General features: G+C 47.8%; 1 pseudogene; it reads right to left on the reverse strand.

The window, feature by feature from the left end:
- Positions 1-2,064: 2,064 nt before the first annotated feature.
- On the reverse strand, positions 2,065-8,650 carry LOC149345677 (uncharacterized; annotated as a pseudogene).
- Positions 8,651-8,892: the final 242 nt, after the last annotated feature.

The raw sequence follows: 8,892 nt of genomic DNA on the forward strand, positions 1-8,892 counted from the left end.
CCCGTTAGTCTGCAGATACATACCCAGGATCCTGATCGTTTGGACCTCAGCGACCGGTACTCCCCCCACTTTCACCTCTAAAGGTGGTGGCGGCATATAGTGCCTCGCATGTATCCCTCTTGGTTTATCCCTCAACACAAATAGCTCGGACTTGGGCTGAGAGCACGAGAGTCCTACTTCCCCTGCTAGCTCCTCCACAATATCCACCGCCTGTTGTAGAGTTTCTTCCAATTGTGCGTCACTGCCTCTTGTTACCCATAGAGTAATGTCATCCGCATAAAATGTATGTTTAAGTCCCGATATCCCTTGCAGCCTGGGTGGTATCTTGATCAAGGCGAGATTAAATAGGAAGGGCGATAATACCTATCCTTGCGGTGTCCCCCTGCCCCCCAATGGGAAGGGATCCGATTTCATTTCTCCGACTACAATCTCCGCAGTCCTACCCTCCAGAAACGATCTGATGTACCGGAAGGTTCTACCCCCCGGTCCTATGTCCGATAGGTTCCTCAATATTGCCTCATGGGTAACATTGTCAAAGGCCTTAGTGAGGTCGAGCCCCAAGATAGCCTTGGTGCCCGTACCGTACCCAGGATCAACCACGTCTTTTTTGAGCTGTAACATGACGTCCTGCGCTGATAAATTAGCCCTGAAGCCAATCATTGTGTCAGGTATCAACTCATTGTCCTCTACATAACCCTGAAGCCTGTTCAGGACTACATGCTCCATCAATTTGGCCAAGCACGACGTTAGCGAGATGGGACGCAGATTGTCAATGCAGAGCTTCTTCCCTGCTTTAGGAATAAATGTAATCCTAGCATGCTTCCACTCTGGCGGAATCTCCCCGGCCGCCCAGTATTTATTCATCAAATTCGTAAGTGCCCCCACTGATTTGAAATTCAGGTTCCTCAGCATTTTATTAGTAACCCCGTCCGGACCCGCTGCTGACGTGGTACGAAGCTGGCTCATTGCAAACTCCACCTCCGCCACCGTAAAGTCTGCATCCAATTCAAGGTTTTCCTCTCCCGAGTGATCCGGCAAGCAACCGCCCGCCTCTCTGTTTATGTAACGACTTCGGAGTTTATGTATAAATTCCGCAATCGTGCCTTGATACCGATGCACTAACCTAGCCATTTGCCCCTTCTGCGCAGATTTGGTTGCCGCCGGGTCTAAAAGGTGCCTTAACAACTGCCATGTTTTTTTGCATCCGAATTGCCCATTCATCCAGTCACAAATCTGCCCCCACTGTTTGCACTGCAACTCCAATGTGTAGGTTTCGATTTCTCGTTCTAGCTTGGCCATCTTCCTACAGAGGACACCATTATGCCTTTGTTTCCTCCACCTCCAAAGGAGACTCGCATGTGCTTCCCACATGTGTAACAATCTAGAGTCAGCCGTAAAGCCCTCCTCCTCCGTCGGAACTTCTTCTGTGGTACTCTTCACGGCCTGCTTGAGTGTGTCAATCCAGGCTCCTAAGTCCTCGATTTCCCCTTTCACTGTGTCATTCCTGGATTTCCGAAATCGGTCCCAGTCCGTCACTCGAGTTCCTTTCACCGTGTCTTTGTGCTTAGCAGCACTAAATATCGTGGAAAGGATATAGTGATCACTTCCCAGTGGCTGTCACGTGTTTACCCATTTTGCATCCCTGATACCATTCACAAATGTGAGGTCTGGAGAGGCGTCTATGTTCACGCTGTTGCCTATCCTGGTATGACCTAGCGGGTTGTTCAAGATCGTCCATCGAAGGTCCTTGGCAACCTGCCAAAGCTTATTTCCCTTCGGGCTGGCTCGGATGTAGCCCCACTCCGGATGAGGCGCATTGAAATCTCCCACCACGATGAGTTGAGACCTAGCCGCTAGCCGTTGCGTCTTTATCAGGAGGTCTGGCAAGCCCACCCCCTTATCTTTTGGCGAAGAGTATACATGAAGAACAAATAGACTCTTATCGTCCTTTCTTTTGGGCAAAATCTCCAGCAGGACGTAGTCCTCCCTGCTGCTATCTATGGTAAGCTGAATCACTGCGGTGTTGCGATGGACTATAATAGCACGGCCGTGAAGACGCTCGATACGCCCCCTCGATCAATCTCTGGTGGTGTAAATGTCTTAAATCCCGGTAATTTCACCGAGCCGCTAGCCTCCTGCAAAGCTATAATGTCCGGCTTACTATCCAGATTTTGTATGTGCAACTGCAGGTTCCCCCGCTTGCGACGGAAGCCCCTGCAGTTCCACTGCCAAACCTCAATTTGCTGGCGAGGGGCCATAGTGATGCCCTAGGTTCACTAACATCGGCGCTTGGCCGACTACGGGAGGCAATCTAACCTCTAGCATAGCATTTAGCTGTTTAAACATGTCCATTACCTGGGTCTGGAAACCCCGCATGTCATTGGTGAAGGCGTCAAGGCGCTCCTCAATGTTGCCTAGTCTAGCTTCGATCCTGTCGACCCGACCTTCCAACCTATCCTGTCTTTCTTCCAGTTTTCCTCCTCTCTCCGCAAGGGTAAGCATGTCCCTCCTAAGACAAGTGACTTTACCTACTGGCTGCGGCGTGTCCGCCGCCGATGTTTCTGCTACTCTCTTTGCATGAGCTCCTTCATCTGCCGGAGGTGGCCTTTTGACCGTCCCCTGATTCTCCACGTTCTCCACTTCCATAGCTGTGTTATCGTCCACGCGAGAAGCGTTCGCCTGCGCCGCTTGCTGTGGGGCCTGGGACAACGGCGTCTGTACCCTTTCTACTCTGCTGTTTTAAGCGCGCGTTCCATCTCTGTTATCCTAGCTTCCATCTTTTTGATAGTTTCGGCTTGCTGCAGCACCTGTCTTTGTAGCTCCTTCTCTCGAGCAGTCTCATTTTGAGAGCCCGCGTTGGGCCAGCTCACCTTTTTCCTCGTGGCACCTGGGCTTCTTCCATGACCGGAACCTTGCCCTCCTCCTTTGCCAGGCTCGGGTCCGGGCAGTGGCGGGAAGGAAGCTGACCGGTCCCTGCTCTTGCTATCGCCTCTCGCACCGCTAGATGACCGCTTCCTGGGCCTCGAACGCCGCTCCTCCTTGCCAGTTTGGCTCTTGTCCTCGTTGCTTTGCTGCAGACCCGTCGGCTGCTGACGGGCTAGGCGAAACTTGCAGTTCCGACTTCCCGTGCTGTGCGCCCCATGACACACGATGCAGTCCGGCGTGCTAGTCAGCGACTCTCCCTCCGGTGGTGCAGGATGTTCTTTCCCGCAGCGGCGACACAGATTAGTCTTCGGACGATAGCAAACGTCCGCCCGATTTCCCACTCGTCTGCAGTTATAGCAGGTCTCGACTAACTCTCTATATGGGATCACAGCGTACAGACAGTTCCAATAGATGACTTGCCGGGGAACGCGCTTCCCCCCGAACGTGATCTGAATCGCCTTTGACTTGCCCAAAGGTCTGGCATCCAAAATTTCCATGTCTTCATTCCTCTTCAAGAATCCTGCGCGAATTTCTGCCAGTGGGCATCTGTTGCACGCATTGTAAATTACTCCGCGCACAGAGTTCTCCGGCGCCGCCACGTATGCCGAAACCTCAAGGTCACGACCGCCCAGCTTGAGCGTCTTGACATTCAAATTCAAATTCAAATTCAAATTCTTTATTACATTCAAAAGTACACAAAGATGTGTCCAACACTGTCTGGACCCGTAGCCGTAGGCTAGTCATGGGTCCAAAAAATGAAATACAGTCATACAGACACTCCAGTACAAAGCAATTAGAAATTGTAACAGCGGGGTAGATACATGTGTATGAATACAAGCGCAGAAAAGGGAGAAAGAAAAAATTAAAAACATTACACGGAACAACTATATAATATGAAAAACATCGCCTATGTCCAAAAAAGAAATAATAATAATAATAACAACGAATTCGCGCAGCAGGTTGAGTAAGAGTTAGTTCTTAGTATGTATGTGCTGAAAGAATTTTTTTGCTGTAGGAGTGAAATTTTGAGCGTATTTTACTTCGTGGGGAAGGGTATTCCATATTTTTGCACCAATAAAAGCGAGCTGTCGTTCTCCATATACGTTGTGAGTGGGTGGCAGATTAAAGTTTCCAAGCGTTACATTCCTGGTGGGACGTGATGACATGTTAAATAGGGATATATGGAAAGGATGGTTGTATCTTACGACGCTGTTTACGGTAGTAGCTGTTTTCAGTAGCCGTAGTGAATCGAAAGGTAGTATCTGTAAGTCTTCGAATAATGATTTGCTGGGATGATCCGGTTTAGAATGAGTTATGACTCTTAATGATCGTTTCTGTAATCTTCGGATTGGCTCGATATAACTGTTGTAGGTCCATCCCCAAGAATCTAGGCAGTAAGAAAGGTGACTGTGGATGAAGGAAAAATATAAAATGCGTAAAATATTTGTATCAAAGAAGTCACGTGCCTGTAGCAGTTGATAGCACCCGGAGGCCAGTTTCGCCCCCACTGCAGATATGTGATTTTGCCAGTGCAGGTGCCTATCAAATATTACGCCAAGATATTTAAAAAAAGGTGTATGTTGCAGTACAGAGTTGTTAATGGAAATGTTCATACAGTTAATATCTACTTGTTTACTACGGGAGTGAAATACAGTATATTTTGTTTTTTCAACATTAACAGACAGCTTGTTAGCTGAAAACCAGTTAGAGATGCTTGCTAAATCTAAGTTCGTTTTGGACTCAATTTCCTCGATGTTGTTTCCTGTAATAATTATAGCGGTGTCATCGGCGTACATCAGCATATCTCCGAAATGTAGTGCACGTGGAAGATCGGAAACATATAAAGAAAAAAGCAGGGGTCCCAAAACAGACCCTTGGGGTACGCCCGTGTGTATACGTTGTGGTGACGATGATACATTATTCATTACGACTACCTGATGACGTTGATCGAAGTAACTAGAAAACAGCTCGAAAACCCGTTCTCTAAAGCCGTAGTGTTTTAGCTTGTACAAAAGGATGGAATGGTCAACGGTATCGAAAGCCTTTCTTAGGTCAAGAAAGACCACAGCCACAAGTTTGTTGTTATTTAAAGCACAATTTATTTTTTCGGCTAATAACTGGACTGCAGTTGATGTTGAATGATGCTGCCGAAAGCCGTGTTGCTGTGGGCAAATTATATTGTATTTTTCTAGAAATCTATTAATTCGATTTGCAAGAATTTTTTCGAAAAGGATATTAACAGCACTGAGGACTGATATAGGTCGATAGCTAGAAGGGTTTGAGCTGTCTCCATCCTTGTATATTGGAACTACTCGGGCGGTTTTTAGCGGCGTTGGGTACTTGGCGGTTTGCAGTGAGTGATTTAGAACGTGGCATAATATAGGACCGAGGATATCAATGTTGTCTTTCAACATACGTACAGTTATTCCATCCAATCCAGCGGCTTTATTGCTAGCCATAGTTGCCAATGTAGAATGTATTTCGCTAAGTTCAATGTCGTCTAGAAAAAAGGTATTTAGTAGTGGACTGGGTAACGAAGAGTTTACATCTGTGTTATTTGCAGAGGTGGCTGACGAAATCCCTACTGTAGTAAAATATGAATTAAAGTGGTCGACTACGTTCTGATCAATAACTGCCGGAAGCGTCTGTTGGCGCGGTTTACCAACAACACTGTTCACAATTCCCCACAGTTTTTTGGAGTTCCCAGCGCTATGTTCAATGAGGCGTGTGTAATATTCCTTTTTCCGTGTGCGCATAGCTGCAACAGATGTATTGCGCATTTTTTTGTACTGACCCAAGTAATAGTTGTTATCCTTATGCTGTTTCCATTTGTGATACCAGAAATCCTTCTGTTGTAGCACTGCTAGAATTTGTTTTGTCATCCAGGGCGAAATGGGCTGCTTATACGAACGAGCAGATAACTTCGTACTGCTGCTTGTTGTAGCGCACGTAAGAGTGTGAATAAGATTGGAGAATTCAGTTTCAACGTCTTCATGGTATATGGTACTAGTGTCAATAGACTGAATTTTGGATCTGAGCAAAGTGTAATCGATTCTCGTAATTACTTTGGTGGGTATTGATTTCGGTTTAATGATGTTTTGAACCGTTATATAGGTAGGTAGATGATCAGAAATAGGTTGGTTGCATACCCCTGCACTTATATTCGAAGTTATATTTGTTAAGATATGATCAATGACCGTTGCAGATGTGCTGGTTATTCTAGTGGGGATGGTAATCAAATTCCGAAAATTAAAGGAATTCAGCAGATGCGCATAGTCATTATGGTGTACGTTACGGGTATCTATGTTAATGTCTCCGCTAATTATAACCGGGTATTTGTGTTCTGACATGAGGGTGAAAAGTACTGATTCAAGTTTTTGAAGAAATAAGGCTACAGCTGAATTGGGGGGCCTATACACGACACCCACGATAACACAGTTCTCCAGTCTGATAAATAATGCTTCGATATAAGGTGTGCTGCAAGAAACGTTTGGCAATGCTGAGTAGGTGCGACTGTTGTGAACAAAAAGCGCTACGCCACCACCACGCGAAAGTGAATCACGTGGATGTGAATGGGTTAGGTAATCAGGAATGAGAACATTTTCCCCTTTTCTGAGCCAAGTTTCGGATATTGCGATGACGTCATAAGGTTTTTGGTGCTGGGAAAGATAGGCAAGGAGCAAGTTCAAGTTTTTTCTTATGCTACGTATGTTGCTGTGAAATATGTGCAAGGTATCGTTCTTTGTCTTCGTGAACGCCATATTTCTGCCCTGAGGTGGCTGTGCCTAAGAATGCGTCACTAGACAATTTTCGCAAGATCATCTTCGCATGCAAGATGTATGACTTTGGAATTATCTGCCTTCCGCACCAGGATTCTTCCATTGGAGACCCAGGCAAATTTCCAACCTTTTTCCCGCTTCAGTTGGACGGCCTTTCCTAGCAAAATTTTGTTTTCAGGACAGAGGTGGTCGTTCACAAAAACTGGGTCACTTTCCTCAAAACCGAGCATCGATGTGTTCAACCGGTTTTTCTTTGCAGCCTGAAAGAACGTGTCCCGCACAGTCCTTGATGTAAACTTCACAATGATGTTTGACAGTCCAGATCCTTTAGTTGGAACACGATGTGCGACATCTATATCACAGGCAGAGAGCTCGACTTTTAGGCACTTGGCCACTTTCTGCACTGTGTCACCTACATTCTCATTCTCTACCTCTGGTACGCCCTTTAGTTCAACATTGTTGCGCCTACCATATTGCTTCAACTCGACAAGTTCCTTTTTCAAATCCCCCATGTCTTTCCTCATCCTCTGACAATCTCTTTCCGTATCTTGAATCTGTTGCTTCACCTCAGTGAGCTCCTCGCGCAAGTTCCGGATTTCATTCTTGAATTCATCGAAGCTGTCACTGTTAAATTCAACGGATTTCCTTATGGTGATTACGTCCGTTCGGAGTTCGGCTATGGCTTCAAGAAATTTCGCTGTCATTTCAACGAATAGCTTGGCTAGTTCCTTAATGGTATTTGGTGCCTTTTCTGACATGGATGTAGCAAAATCCTTCAACACTTCCATAGTGTAGAAAATGTCGGAATCCGGCCCGAGTACAGACACAAACAGGCAAATAGGGAACAAATGGCGTAAACTTCCAACCACGTTCAGAGCAGACTGGCAGCTACAAAAATAGATACCTCAAGAAGAAGAAAAATATTTCAATAGCCCACCTGCGATGCGTAAAAACGGCAGGTTAGCAGTCGTCGCTGAACGGCCGCCAGCCTGCTCTGAAGTGTCGTCCGTCGGCGTCCGGTCAGTTTTGTAGGCGTCGAAAGCGCCCCCGAGTGTGCTGATATCCTGCTTTTGTTGATTATGACACGTGCTGAGATGCAAAGGGTGGTGCGCGTGCGTGCAGTCAGAGAACCCGTTTATCCGCCGCCGTCTTGGGCTGATTTTCACAGCTTTTTCTTGCCAGGGAGGCCTGCGATGCGTAAAAACGGCAGGTTAGCAGTCGTCGCTGAACGGCCGCCAGCCTGCTCTGAAGTGTCGTCCGTCGGCGTCCGGTCAGTTTTGTAGGCGTCGAAAGCGCCCCCGAGTGTGCTGATATCCTGCTTTTGTTGATTATGACACGTGCTGAGATGCAAAGGGTGGTGCGCGTGCGTGCAGTCAGAGAACCCGTTTATCCGCCGCCGTCTTGGGCTGATTTTCACAGCTTTTTCTTGCCAGGGAGGCCTGCGATGCGTAAAAACGGCAGGTTAGCAGTCGTCGCTGAACGGCCGCCAGCCTGCTCTGAAGCCTGCTCGCATATGCCCCACTACGATTCATACACGGCGTGCTCACCGTCAGCGTGTTGTTTGTCTCATTGACCCGCACCAGGTCTTCTTCCACCGCAGTCGCGTTCGTCAGCTTCGCTGCCGCTCTCAGGGCACATCCGAGCTCCCTCGGCGTCACTATGCTCAAGTCCCAATTCTTGGGCCGGCACACAACCTTGAAATCCTTGGCTGGCATCTGAAGAAACGGTCCCCGTTTCTTCCACACCGGCGCTTTCCCCCGCTTGACTTGGGCTGCTCCGTGCGTCTGGCGCCCGTCGCTGCCCGCCTGTTTCTCGGTAGGCCTACTCTCGGAGTGGTCCCCGTACACAGTTTTCTTGAAGCGATCTTGCGCCTTCAAAACCCAGGCCCATTCTCCCGCCTCGAATTCTTCGGGCGTTATAGATTCTCCCTCAACGGAGTACCCCATCATCTTTAGCCTCGCAAAGGCCCACAACCACAAGGCACGGCCGTGGAGCCCGGCGCCGCAGGCGTCGGCTCGGCCTATAGATTAGGCCTAATTTTGCCGCACCGTGGTCGAGTACAAATCGTGAAGAAAACCCCTAAAAGGGGGAACACTTGCCAAAATATGGTGTCCACAGGTACAGGGCAACTTCCTGCAGACGATCCCACAAAAAGCAAGGCCAAGGCACAGCGCGTTCCACCGAAAAA

This window comes from Amblyomma mixtum, chromosome 4, assembly GCF_055824585.1.
Source record: "Amblyomma mixtum isolate Tamu chromosome 4, ASM5582458v1, whole genome shotgun sequence".
NCBI lineage: Eukaryota > Metazoa > Arthropoda > Arachnida > Ixodida > Ixodidae > Amblyomma > Amblyomma mixtum.